The sequence below is a fragment of the Rhodnius prolixus genome, unplaced genomic scaffold, assembly GCF_049639745.1.
Source record: "Rhodnius prolixus isolate KJV_2025 unplaced genomic scaffold, Rpr scaffold_3, whole genome shotgun sequence".
Taxonomy (NCBI): Eukaryota; Metazoa; Arthropoda; class Insecta; order Hemiptera; family Reduviidae; genus Rhodnius; species Rhodnius prolixus.
The window spans coordinates 38,398,579-38,411,424 of NW_027411603.1; the positions used below are offsets into that span (position 1 = coordinate 38,398,579).

A 12,846-nucleotide genomic window follows, 5' to 3' on the forward strand; every position below is an offset into this window, starting at 1 on the left:
CAAGACTTTATTGATAGAGGACAATATCAATTGTCCATTGTAAAAAAAGTAGCAGGCAATCACATGTGAATCTGGCCCCTGCCATAAACCCATGGATTTAGTGCTTTAACTCCCTTCAAATAACTAATAATTTATTCTATTTCCTTTCAGTTACCTTTTGAGTGATATCATCTGAGACAGAATTTTAAAACATAATTTTACAATCTCCTTAGTTTTCGTGGTAACTAAATAAATATAAAGAAAAATCTGAGACCCCAGAGTCTCAGGGCTCTGCCAGCCTCCATAATTAAATCATTACCATCGCATAATAAGCAGTAGAAGGTTCTTATAAAGAGAAAATCTGAAAGATATTTCAAGTTTATTTCTCAAAAAGAGATTGTTGCGAACAGCTATATTTTATTTAAAACTTTCATTTCCAAATCTTGTGGAAAACATCCGTGTGGTTGCAATTTAGATTTGTATTATGAACAGAATAATTATAATTTAATCGTTATTGTAAGATATTTTTTAACAGTTATTAAACTTATGTTTGAAGATGAGCTCTACGCAAATGGTTGGGAGCGCAAGCAGCTGTCATAGTAAGTAATAATAATAATGGGTGGGAAGGCTGCAAGCACAAGGTAAGGCACGTGTCCAGGATTACGGAACAGAGGTCACGTAGGCAATATTGGCAGTGTTTCTAGGTCAGTGGCAAGCCTTCCTCCTTATTCCTCCAATTACTTTTCCTTTTATCTGTAACATATCAAATTAAATGTTTTCACTTTGAAAAGCAGAAGTTAGTAAGCATGTGTTATTTTACAATTCTTTAGCTTTAATCTTCTCCCGTATGAAAATTCTGCTACTGAAAATTAAAATGCCTTTGGCTACATACAAAATATCTGTATATATTTATACGGATATGATAAGAGACACACGTGTACTGTTGTACGCTGTACAGGTGTATAAAAAAAGTGTCAAGGTTGCTTATTTACTATCATCTCTCACTTTTCTATTGACCAGTATCAAACAACCTTCAATTTTTATATTCATTCTTAACTCTCTGTTTGTCTTTAGGGTTATTAAACCTAAAAAAAAAAACCTCAAAAGTTTTTAGTTTAATCTTGGAAGCAAAAAAAAAGGTTTTAACTAAAGCTTATTGTGTTCGTGCCAAAAATAGCAGGAAACTAAAACTTTGCTTCCTGATTAATCATATCCTCTCAAACAGAAGATTTTTATTAAAACCGATCTTCTTGGAATATGGTTTCATATTTAATTTCAATTAATTTTTTGCAGCTATGAGACCGTACTTTAAATAAAAATGGGTGGGAAGCTCGACTCTCTCTCCTCCATAAGTGCACTTAACCCATGCAAAATACCACTCTTTTTTTACCTCATCCAATTTACAAATCTGTGATAATTACCTAAAGCTGAACCAAGCTGTAAGAAAAACTTGTCTTACTGTGACATTCCTCTGTGAAAAACTAAAGAATAATATTAATTTGTATTGCTATTACAGGCAAATTTAAATCTGTGTGAAAGAAAAGCTTTTTGTCAGTATATTATTTCAAATAAATTGACTAGTTCTATAGAAAAGCTTACTGTCTCGCCTCAATATGGCATCTAGCGATTATTAAATTGTAACAATCACCGAATTTTCGTTTTTCAGCAATGCTGACCACACACATTAGCAGACACACCCACCGGACCATTTTTTAAAACTAATTTTTCTTACTCAATGACTACAAAATGGATATTTCGGTGAACACTCAACAGAGGAAAATATCATGAATCAGTCATTCTTTCTCTTACTAGTATGTAAAAAAAAAAACAAAAAAAAAACAAAAAAAAAACGATATATTCTAATAAGAGTCTCTGGTTAATCCATCAGAGTCTAACTACGCAATAGCTTCCAATTTACCCTCAAAGAAGAAATGACGTTAGTTCTTTATTTTTTCCTTTTGCATAAATAATAATCAAAGAAGAAGAGATGCAGCGTCATTGAAGAACACTGCTTGTACTGCTGCCCTGCGACTGACGTCACAAACAACCCTGTATTAAAGAGACAGTGGTCAGCGACCGTTATTAAATGAGTTCGTCAGTCTTGAACCTTGGTGAGTTCACTAATGCCAAACGTGACGTAATACTGGAAAATTGGAATTTATTAAAAGAGTTAACTTTTTTGCTTATGGTGTAAGTGGTTGATTACTTAAATGGTGCGTACTTAAATTCAGTGATATCCAAACGATACGCGCTTCTTGTTCATAATCAATTGTGGTACCCAAGCCATTTGTAGAAGCTTTAATTTAGTTAATAGTACTTTCAAATTGCACAAATTAGAAGTATTTTCGGATTTGAAAGCGGCATTAAGTACGATTACTAACAATTGCTTAGATAATGGCAGAATTTCCAGATGCTGCCAAGAGTTATTTGATATCACTAAGGCTTCTAAGCGGAGTTGTTACGGCACATTGAACGAACAGAGAACTTCTTGGTTCGTGGATTGAAGCTGTACGATTCTCCTATTTCACCTGCAGTACTACTAAAAGTGTCACCATAGCTAGAATGAAAAGTTTTTTTTTAACGATGAATGAATGAATGAATTAATTAACAAGTATTTTAATTGGATTGTTTTCAAAGATTAGGTGCAAAACTCATAAATACTCAGTTTGCTTTCAAATAAAATGGTTATTTATTTATTATGTTTTTGATTTTATATTGACTTTAACCATAATAAAACAGTAAAAGAAATAGTTGTTCAAATACCTTAAATAATAATGCTACTAAATACCATAAGAATTTAATTATTTCAGCGAAAATGTGTAGTCCATAAAATATTGTGATTAATATCTGAAATTTAAGTGGATCCGGAGGGTAAGATAAAGGAAAAGTGTAAATATTGCATCAGCAAATGTTGAAAAAGAATATTGTTATTAAAAATAAAGAGCTTGTTTCAGATAAGTGAGAGGAACTTTTACTTGTAACTTTATTAAATTTTATCTTTGAAGTATTTCAATAAACATGTCAGAGGTTGCTGAAACAAATCAATAAAGTTTATTTTCCATTCTTAATTGTTCAAATATTTTAAGTTTTAGAAAACTAGTATTTATCTTTTTATTCGTCAGTATTTTTATTAATCTGAAAATTCAAAATTGAAAATCTGTTGCAGTCACCTACACGATTTTCTCTCACCCGTAATTTCCATAATAAAGTTTTATTAAAACCACTTGGAAATAAAAAAAAACTTCTTTACAGACGAAGAGCATCGCCGGCCTAAGTAAGGCCTCGTGTCAAGGAAATTTTATTTGGAGCTGAAATCGTCCGCCTCCGAACTGTGATATTCAGTTAGAGCATACTAATTAACAATATAATCACTAAGTTTAAAACGAGCAAACGTGATTCTCAGTAAAACCAAAGAAAATAAAAACTTAAAAATATGAAAAAGATTCAGTAGAAATTTTAAAAAATCTATATTTTTTACTCGTTAGAAAAACTATTTAATTGAAAATAAATAAGCGAAAGACAAACAAACAAAAATAAATAAAATTGACAGGATTACATTATTTTTGCAATATATTTTAACTAAAAAATACTCAATATTTTTCTTCTTTTTTAGATAAGATTGGAAATTGTTTTTCATTTTTTTTTAAATTCTTAAACATCAAATTTTGATCGATTACAATTATTATGGTAATAAATCATTCCATTGAAATTAGTGATAAAATCAACTAAGTTTGACATTTTGTTTTAGTATAATATTTTTATCTTTATGCGCAAATGTCGATTAATTTTTATTAGCTTCTGTTTAATTTAACGCGCGCCTTCAAATCTGAGGTCTTTGGAGCCCGCAGCATTGCACTGCTGGCTTCCGGCCTCAAGTTTCTGATAAGTAATATTAATTCATTAAACAATTATCCACGTGACAGTACACTGTCTATGCAAGGAAGTGATTAGTTTTGAGACAAAGTTCGTCCTAGTTTATCATTTTATTTTGCGCCGTATGTTTTCGTAGACTAGATTCGTTATCTTCTTTGCTCTAATTAGGACAGTTTATTTAGTGAGCAACCTATTTATCCACTTCATGTGATATTGTTTGGTGGCTACAAAATCATCTACTTCAGATCATTCATTCTCATGAAGACAATCTACCAGGGATGAAATGGTGGCCTGCAAGGATTCTAAAATTCTCCAAGAGTAGGATGAAAAAAATAGTTTGAACTGACTTTCTTTTTCACATCGGCACGCGATTCTACAATACAAATTTTTCTTAAACTGGATTTGAACGTTTTTTTTTTTGGTTGTTCAATGGTAATATCCGAAGGACTTCATTCTGAAACCTACGAAAGGAGAAAATTGTTGGCCCCGTTTTAGAAGATTCAGCGGCAGCTAACTCCTTTGGAGCCTAAAGAGATCAAATGATGTTTCTAAGTTAGTCAACCTTTGTTTGAGAAACTTATCATTGTAACGCTCCTGTATAACATATTGAATCTTCAAAACATTTGTATGCTCCGAAAAGAAGAAATGTTAATGGCAATTACTGAAGATTTTAAAACGCAACTGATTGCTTTTTTTTTTAATTATTTTTTTAAAGGAAAAACATCTTTTAAACTCAATGAATAAGAGTGCAAGTTGCGAGCTTACATTTAGTCTGGCCTAGATCAAATTCTTTATCTCTGTCTCTAGGTCCAAACAAATCTGAAATTATACAGAATGTGAAACGTTATTTATAATTTCCTGTTGTACATACTGAGCGTTGGCAGTCGACCTGAAACATGAAAACTAAACCTAAACGTTAAACATGCCTTTCTTCAGATTAGATCATTTAACTAAGAATTCATGCTCAAGGAACTCCAGTTTTAGTATTTTTTTTTTTTAAAAAATAACAGATTCCCCAATTTAACTAGTACTTTTAAAATGGTATTTTAAGGATAACTGAACGAACTAGTCTATTCGGTTATGTCATCCAGTAAATGTTTTAAATGATATAAATTAAACAAAACAAATATAATGTGGTTTATAATAGAGTGAGATAGAGAGAAGGATAACTTTCTTGCAGGAATGTCTGGCAGGAATCCAATATTTTCACGGCCTCCTTGTGGCCTCTGGTATAGCCTTTCTTTAAATATAGGCCAACTTCTGTAAGTACAACAGGAAGTACTCGGCAGCTTAAACTTGGCAACTCGTTTTGTAATCTCTCTAACGATTGGAACTTTAACAAATTCTTAATATTTTATGATATAATTAAACTTTGATTTATTTATTTTTAATGTAATAATTAACTTTGAAATGTTTGGAGGTTTTGGGCTTTGAGTTTGTCTTTAGACACACTGGATTTCGCTGAAGGCCATGCCAAATTGGGTGAATTTAAAAGGCGATACGGTAGCCGAGCGGTTAAGGCGGGGCCCGCATAGCTAAGATGTATTGCGGTGCTGGATTCGATTCCTGATCTAGGCGTTAGATTTTATTTAATAAATAATAATTCTAATTGGTAGTTGAACTTTAATGGAAAAACTAGGCGTGACTTTACTTTTTTTACTTTAATAATTAGACTATTCGTGTACAATATATAAGTAAAAATTTTGATAAATAACTCAAGTTAAAGTAAATTGGGAATTACAGAAGTTCATCTGAATATTATCAACAGATTCTTTGTACTATCAAGCCCAAAAATAAAATATCAATTTTGGACTTACACTGTGTATAGGTATTTTACCACAAACTAATTTATTTTTATCCATGTTTATCTTCGGAAATAAAATGACAATGCCAAAAGGATGGAAGTTATTGGACACCTAAATTTTTAATTTTGTAAATGACCTCATAATTTCACTTGACAACATGCTTCCTATGTTTCTATAACCTACTAACTTTTAGGTATTTTTGTTTTATTAACCTTTTGAATTTAAGTGTAAAAGCCGTTGCGAATTGGCATTGGACCACTACTGTATTTAGGAAACCTTAAAAATTTAAAATCGATTGAACTAGTTCACTGTTATTTGCACATTTGTCTCCTTCATTTTTAAAGAGGTACATTATTGTGCAATCAATTTTGAATGAATTACAAATGGCTTCTTTTTTTTAAATATAGGTGCGACAACATTAGTTGAGTGCCGGCATCCGTAACTGTATTCACTATCATTCAGAATACATTGTCCATCACCGGTTGTAGGAAGACAAAAACTGGGTACGAATTCATTGGCTCTCTATTTGTTGAGAGAGCACTTAGAAGCTAAGAGTAGTTCCCACTTTTAGCCTGTGTAATTATTGTCATTACATTGGCTGAAAGGAGGGGCCACTTCTCCGCATTTCAGTACTCCTCCGGACAGTATTCTCTCATTACAGATAAAACTGTCCATCACCGGACAATGAGCTGTAAGAAGTTGCTAGGAAGAGAAAATCTAAGGGCCAGAAGCTGAATCCACTTTGGAATGCAGCATTCGCTAACCACTCAGCTAATCCCTTCTGCTCTGTTGATAAAAATCATAGTAAATTTAATTAATGCAGGCAGGACAATATCGTACTCATTCGCATTATTGTTGCTGAGAGACATAAGTCTAGGCATACGTTTGGATTGGGAATAAAAGGTAGAGGAGTAATGTTTAAAAAAACAAAATAGGCTTGCTGCAATTATTTAAACAGGAATTTTGAAATCAATGAATCGCAAGTATTCATTCTCTGCATGATAATTTTAAAGTTGCATATTAGGTTTGGTCTTTGAATGTAAAAGAAAGAGTATCGAAATTTAGGGAATCAGATACATCAGAATATATTAGACTAATCTTTCAGCCTTTACATTTCTTCTTCTTTTAAGAGAAAAACCTGTGCTATACTAGCTTATACGGACAATATGGGCTTTAAAAATAATGTTTTCTGTGTTTGTATTGGAGGTTAAACCAAATGAACTAGTGTTTTAAAAAAATATAAAATAAATGAAAGAAAAACTAAGAAACCTTCCGGACCAAAAGATTGAAATGGAGTTTAGCCCATTATTGCACCACAAGAAATAGTATTAAGTGGCGCTGCTGAAATAGGCGAAACTCTTAATCAAAACTCAACTTAAAAAAACTTTTAATATTGTGACCATCATGAAAACAAACATTTTTCCCGAGTTTCTTTTGTAACTTAATTAAATAAAATTCAAAGGTATAAAAACTTGAAGTTCTTTTTATTGGATTATTTTTCTGCTAGTAATTCGAAAAATTTTTATGATCTACCCAATTTTAGTGGTTGCGTGTTATAACACTTTAAAAGCACTCCTATCGAAGAATAAATAGAACATAAATGCTATCGTAGACATTTTTATTGCAGCATTGATACGATAGTTAGGGCACAAATGTGTTATCTTTTCATTAGACGAAATGAAACGAATTTTATTTTTAACTAGTGTAAATAATTAAATTCTATTCTGTTACATTAACAACTAAAAGCAAAATTAACTGCTACTATGCTGAAAAATAAAGATATTCTCTAAATGCTTAAAAGATATTTTTCAGGAAAGAAAAATTCATCAGTCAAGGAAGTCTCGACATATTCTTCAATTCATCAGAATCGAAATTGCTCGCAAATGTTATCTTTTCAGCATCATGTAATACTCAACTACTATTAGACAGGAAAACGTTCCAGTAATTTTGATAGCAGAGATTGAGGCTTAGCAGTGCCAGAACTGTAGTCCTTCTCAAACAAAACTGATCTTCTTGAAAGGATTCTGGCCACTTGGTTATTCGGCTGTCGTTCGCCGAAACTAGTGTAATTGTTAATGTCATTAGAATAGATAAATTATGTCCCAGCCACTGTAGAAATTGGATTTTGAGGTTTATGAGAATTTGTTAGAAACAACCTGCCCTATTTTTCCCTTCTCTGCCAATCTATTTGTTGTTTCCCTTAGTTTTCTCGTTCAGGATTTACATATAATGCAAAATCTTTTGAGTTTCTAAGAAAAATGAATGTTTGTTCATGGAATGCTCTTATCACAGATGTGTTCTATCGGTCGAAGTATAAAAGTGGGTCTGGAGATAAGTTAGAATTGGTTTTATGAATAGTTTTAGCTAGGCTAAAACCAATTTATTACATTATCTATTTCTACGGATGTGCACAGAAAAATTTCCATATAGACGGACGGATAAAATAAAGGTACTCGTAAAGAAAAAGAGTCGGGAAACTCTTGAAAGCAACAATAAGAATAATTTTAACAATAATAATATCTATATTTTTATAAATAAATTGCACATTATTATGTAGAAGGAAATTCCGAATCGGCCAGTCACTTAAATTTCACGAATTATCAACTTGAGATTATGATTTCAGTTTCACTATTATTATTTTAAACTCAAGTTATTCAAATAGAATTCCAATGCCCTCAATCATTTTCAGATTACAAGAAACATTTCCTTATACATTTATTATGAGGTCATATTATTGATCTTGAATTAATAACATTAATACCTCAAATAATCAATTTATTGAAAACAAATTTAACTTTTGAATGAATAAGAAAATATACAAAAAAGAAAAGAAAATGTAGAAAATTGATAATAATTTTAGGCATTCATAAATACCGAAGAACATTCTGTGCAGAGTATAATAGTTGGCGAGGTGGGGAATATTAAATGATAATAAAATAAAAATAATTGCTAGTAAGTTCCACGTTGTCTGGTACTTTTCCATTCACTATGACACATTCTTCCTGGAGAAGTAATTCAACTGATTATACAAAACTTTCACTCAAGTTCTACTTGAGATCTTTATTTATAAAGTTTTTCTGTATGGTGCTTTATTTTATTTATAATGCACAGTTGTAATACTTATAATATTTGAAGTTGTATATATTCCAATACAAATGTTGTAAATAAAATGAATAAAAGTGCTCTTTAATAATTAAATTATTAAAATAGTTCTCTATCAATTTTTCTCACTTGCGCAGAAAATTTCTATACAAACTAAATCAATTAGAAAATTTAAAGCTTTTTTTTTTTTTTAAAGAACATTTAGCTTCGAAAATTTCTCTCGAAATTAATTAATGGAGTGTTGCAATACTATAATATTTCCTAAACTGAATTATCACTGGAGTTAGCGATCTTTGAGCGTTTTTTAGAAAACTATTCTCTAGTTTTCTTTAATTGTGACCAGTTTGTAAATCTGGAGTGTGCGTTTTTATCTTCCTAGAGATTCATTTTCTCCGGAAATTTTGTAGATACCCGATTTAATTTATTGAAGATTTAGATTTTCGAATGACAGTCAATATACAATATTATAATTTCTGCTTCCAACTTTTAACTTTTAGAAATTTTTATTATTGAAAATGCAAGCGAGTCTCTTTGTTTAAATGGTGCAAACTACCATCGTTCGTAATGTTTCATTTTCAATCAAAAATATGAAAATAGAAAGTAGAAAATTGTAGTAAACTACTACTTTGTGGTGCTATTGTTATTTCCCTTTTATACGGAAATAATGGAAAGTAAATAAAGGTATAGGCAGGTTCTTGTTGAATTACTCTAGAATAAATGCACTTTGATACATTACCAACGAATTGGTATATTGCTTATAGATTCTATGTTATTTTCTTTTGTAACAAAACAAAGAATATAGATTTATGAAATATAATATGCAAATTATATCTCAATAAAGAAAACAGCTGTCAGTAAATATTTAGAAGTGGCGAGGCCAGTGCCCCACATGTTCGTTGATACACTTGACTTGTGCTAATTGCTTAACCATTCTTTGTGATTGATTTTACAATGAACTCCAATTTTGTAGTTGTTCAGAATAAAGGAAAACTAATGTATGAATGTTTTTTTTAAAAAAAAAAGAAACCAAGTACACCATCTTTGTCGACAGATGAATGAATTCTTAAAACATTTTCATAGAGGCGATCTGGTCAATACCTCTTTTGACTTTCATTTCCTTTTTAGTTGTCAATCACGTATTAGCATTCATTGTTTACATAATAGGGTACTTTAGGAACAAAGTACGGTCAGGACAGTTCTCGTCTACTGGTAAGATAGCAGACCACGTGTATATTGGACGTGGTTAGTTCTGTTGTGGTGGCCGTTTAGTGTCGCACTCTGTCAACAGTTCCGCTAACCAACAGGTTCTTTTTTTTTTACTTTTTATAATGCGGTACCCCATAATTTAATTATACTATCCTTATTAATTATCTTTTCTTGATTTTATGGTGATAATTATAAAATTTAATTATTAAAAAGTATTGTCTTTTTTTTGTAATTAATGTATGAATGAAAATTACATTGGACAGATCAAATGAACAAGTAACTCATACTTCATAGAGAATCTGCGATCAATTTGTTTTTCTACCCTTTGCTAGGATATGTTTATATTAAAAAGTTCTTGTGGAAGATTGATTTTTATGAAGTACTTCATAAAATCTCAAATGTGTGATTGTAAACAATTATTTCTTTAAATTATTTTGGTATTAATCAACTATTAATACAGTCCTAGTTGTAGATTGCCCATTGTGAGCAACTGAACAGCGTGCATTTAAGGCTGCAATGAGAGTTCATTTGATTATTAGTCATCTGAAGACAACATTTTTAAAAATGTAAATTGGAAATATAAGAATGTGCGAAGAAGTAGTAAATAATAAGGAGAAAGGAAATAAGGTGTAATGCTAGCGGCTAATAAAACGTACGTTACACGGCTAGTGGATCAATAGAGGAACACTGGGGAAGGCATTCGTTGGAGATAGCTTGGCTCCTATTGGCTAGTTTGGCCGCAGTGGAAATTTCCATTGCAAGCTCCCTTTCTAAGGCCGCCGTCAGCGCGCTCTTGTTACTAGAACGCATACTCTCATGATCCTTTGTGCCCGCTTTAAGCTATGCGCTACTATGCTCTCTTGCATTCTTCCCTTCCCTTCTCTCCACCATTCTTTTCTATAAATAAACATAAGTGGTCCGTCTTATCTTTTTTTTAAATATTCATACACAGTATGTGGTGATTACATTACAAGGACGCTTCTGTTTTAAGGGCAGCCTTCTCGATTACTGTCCCGATGTTTTTAAGTTACCCTAGTTAATATTAATAAATATGGATAAATTTAACTTTTGTTCCGAAACATAACATAACATAAATACTAGTTGATTTCGAGACGAATGATTAAACTAGACCAATATAGTTTCGGATAATAAATTGCAAATTTAATTGATAAAACAACGAGGAGAAACAAGATATATTTCTTTTTTACTAAAGATTGTTTTAGAAGTTGTGTTTTGTATGCTTACTTCTTTCTAGAATCCTACAATCTTCATTATGAAATTGGCTTCTTTTCACTGCTCTACAGTAGGAAGTTGGACTTTGTTTTCCTCCAGCTAGATTCGCCATTTTTCCCTACCTTCTGCTCTTCTTCACTACTGACTAACTTCAATCTGTTGCAAATCATCTTTTAGATCCTGTAACCCCTAGAACCTTGGCCATTATCTTGGCCGCCTGCCACCCAGGCCACTATCATTCGCTTTCCTGGGACCCCTTTTCTGTCCTTTCCTATGTAAGTGGCGTAATCGTTCCTAGTTTATGGTTAACGTCATTTTATAGATGTCCTTATCATTCACCGGTACGAGCATGTGCTCAAAATCTTTCTCTTCTGACAATTCAGCGTCATGGTTTTGAGCATGAAGAATTTTGCCTGTTAGAAAAAACTTCTATTGTATTTTTTTTTTAGTTATTCTGACCACTCACGTACACACAGAGAATCCCATTTTAAAAAACAAAACAGTTTCATAGGTAGCAGTCTTCGGGCTACTAAAACTCTACTTGTGTCAAAGCCCAAAATAGAACATGAGCGCGAATGCAATGTTTCTCACAAAGGTTAACAGAAAGTAAAAATAAATTTTATTTCCTATCTTTGAAACTATCGCAACACTTTCGTTTGCATTCTCCATCTTTAAATGAAAGTGAAACCAAGAAGTAATTCTTCCTCTTAAGTTAGAGAAAAGTAAGGAGTACACGGGACAAACTTAAGGTTTAAGGTATCGCCATGTAGTTTTCTATATGCATTTAAGACTTATTAGCTGCTTCCACTGCCGCGATGTGGGGCAAAGAAACAAAAAAGAATCCAGCATTTTAGTTGGCCCAGTTAAACCCAAACAATTAAAGAAAACCCTTTTCTTAATGAGCAAATATATAATGGAAGATAAGTGGTTCGGAATGTTTTTTAAGAACACATTAGCCAAGTTTACTTACGTTACCTACTTTTTGAATTGTAAAGGAAAGAAAGTGACTTTTCGAGAGATGAATTGGTTTCATGGTGTGGACTGTGAGTGAATCGCTGAAAACGAAAGAACCACAAAGTATTCGTGATACTCTGTCTGCTGCCAAAGAATTTGTCTTGAAGAATAAAGAAACAAGTAATTTAAGAAAAGAGAAATGTTGCAATTACCGGGTTTTCATCACTTTCAACTTTAAAGATTTTATGTAGAAAACATTTATTATTTGTAAAATCGTTCAAGGGTTCTGACATTAAGCAGAATTAAACTCTTGATGACGTATTAAAATCTCTTTAATGTTTTACAAGAACACTTCCTTCTCCAGGACAAAACTAAAAAGAATTTTCCTAATAAATTTCACAAATAAAAGTTACAGATACCCATGTGTGTAATTAGAAGATTATTTTTAAAGTTAAAAAGTAAAATTCACGAAATATTTCAAAATATTTTCTCTAGATTACTTTCCTCAACAACCTCAACAATGGGAAGGAAAACTAGGCAGTAAATGAGAAATGATTTATGTTTGAATTATCTAATCATAGCTGTAGGTATTAGCTTATCAAGTTGCCTGTTAACGTTGAAACAATATTTAATAATGTTTAATGATATTAATTATATTTATCTTTATATGCAAATCAGAGAAATGTGTAGAATA

General features: G+C 31.6%; 1 long non-coding RNA gene across 1 annotated transcript; it reads right to left on the reverse strand.

The window, feature by feature from the left end:
* Positions 1-341: 341 nt before the first annotated feature.
* Positions 342-12,440, reverse strand: LOC141452577 (uncharacterized). The gene is made up of 2 exons (XR_012457466.1): positions 11,211-12,440; positions 342-732 (listed from the first exon to the last, which is right to left on the reverse strand). It is a non-coding gene; the product is annotated as an uncharacterized lncRNA (long non-coding RNA).
* Between the last annotated feature and the right edge of the window lie 406 nt (positions 12,441-12,846).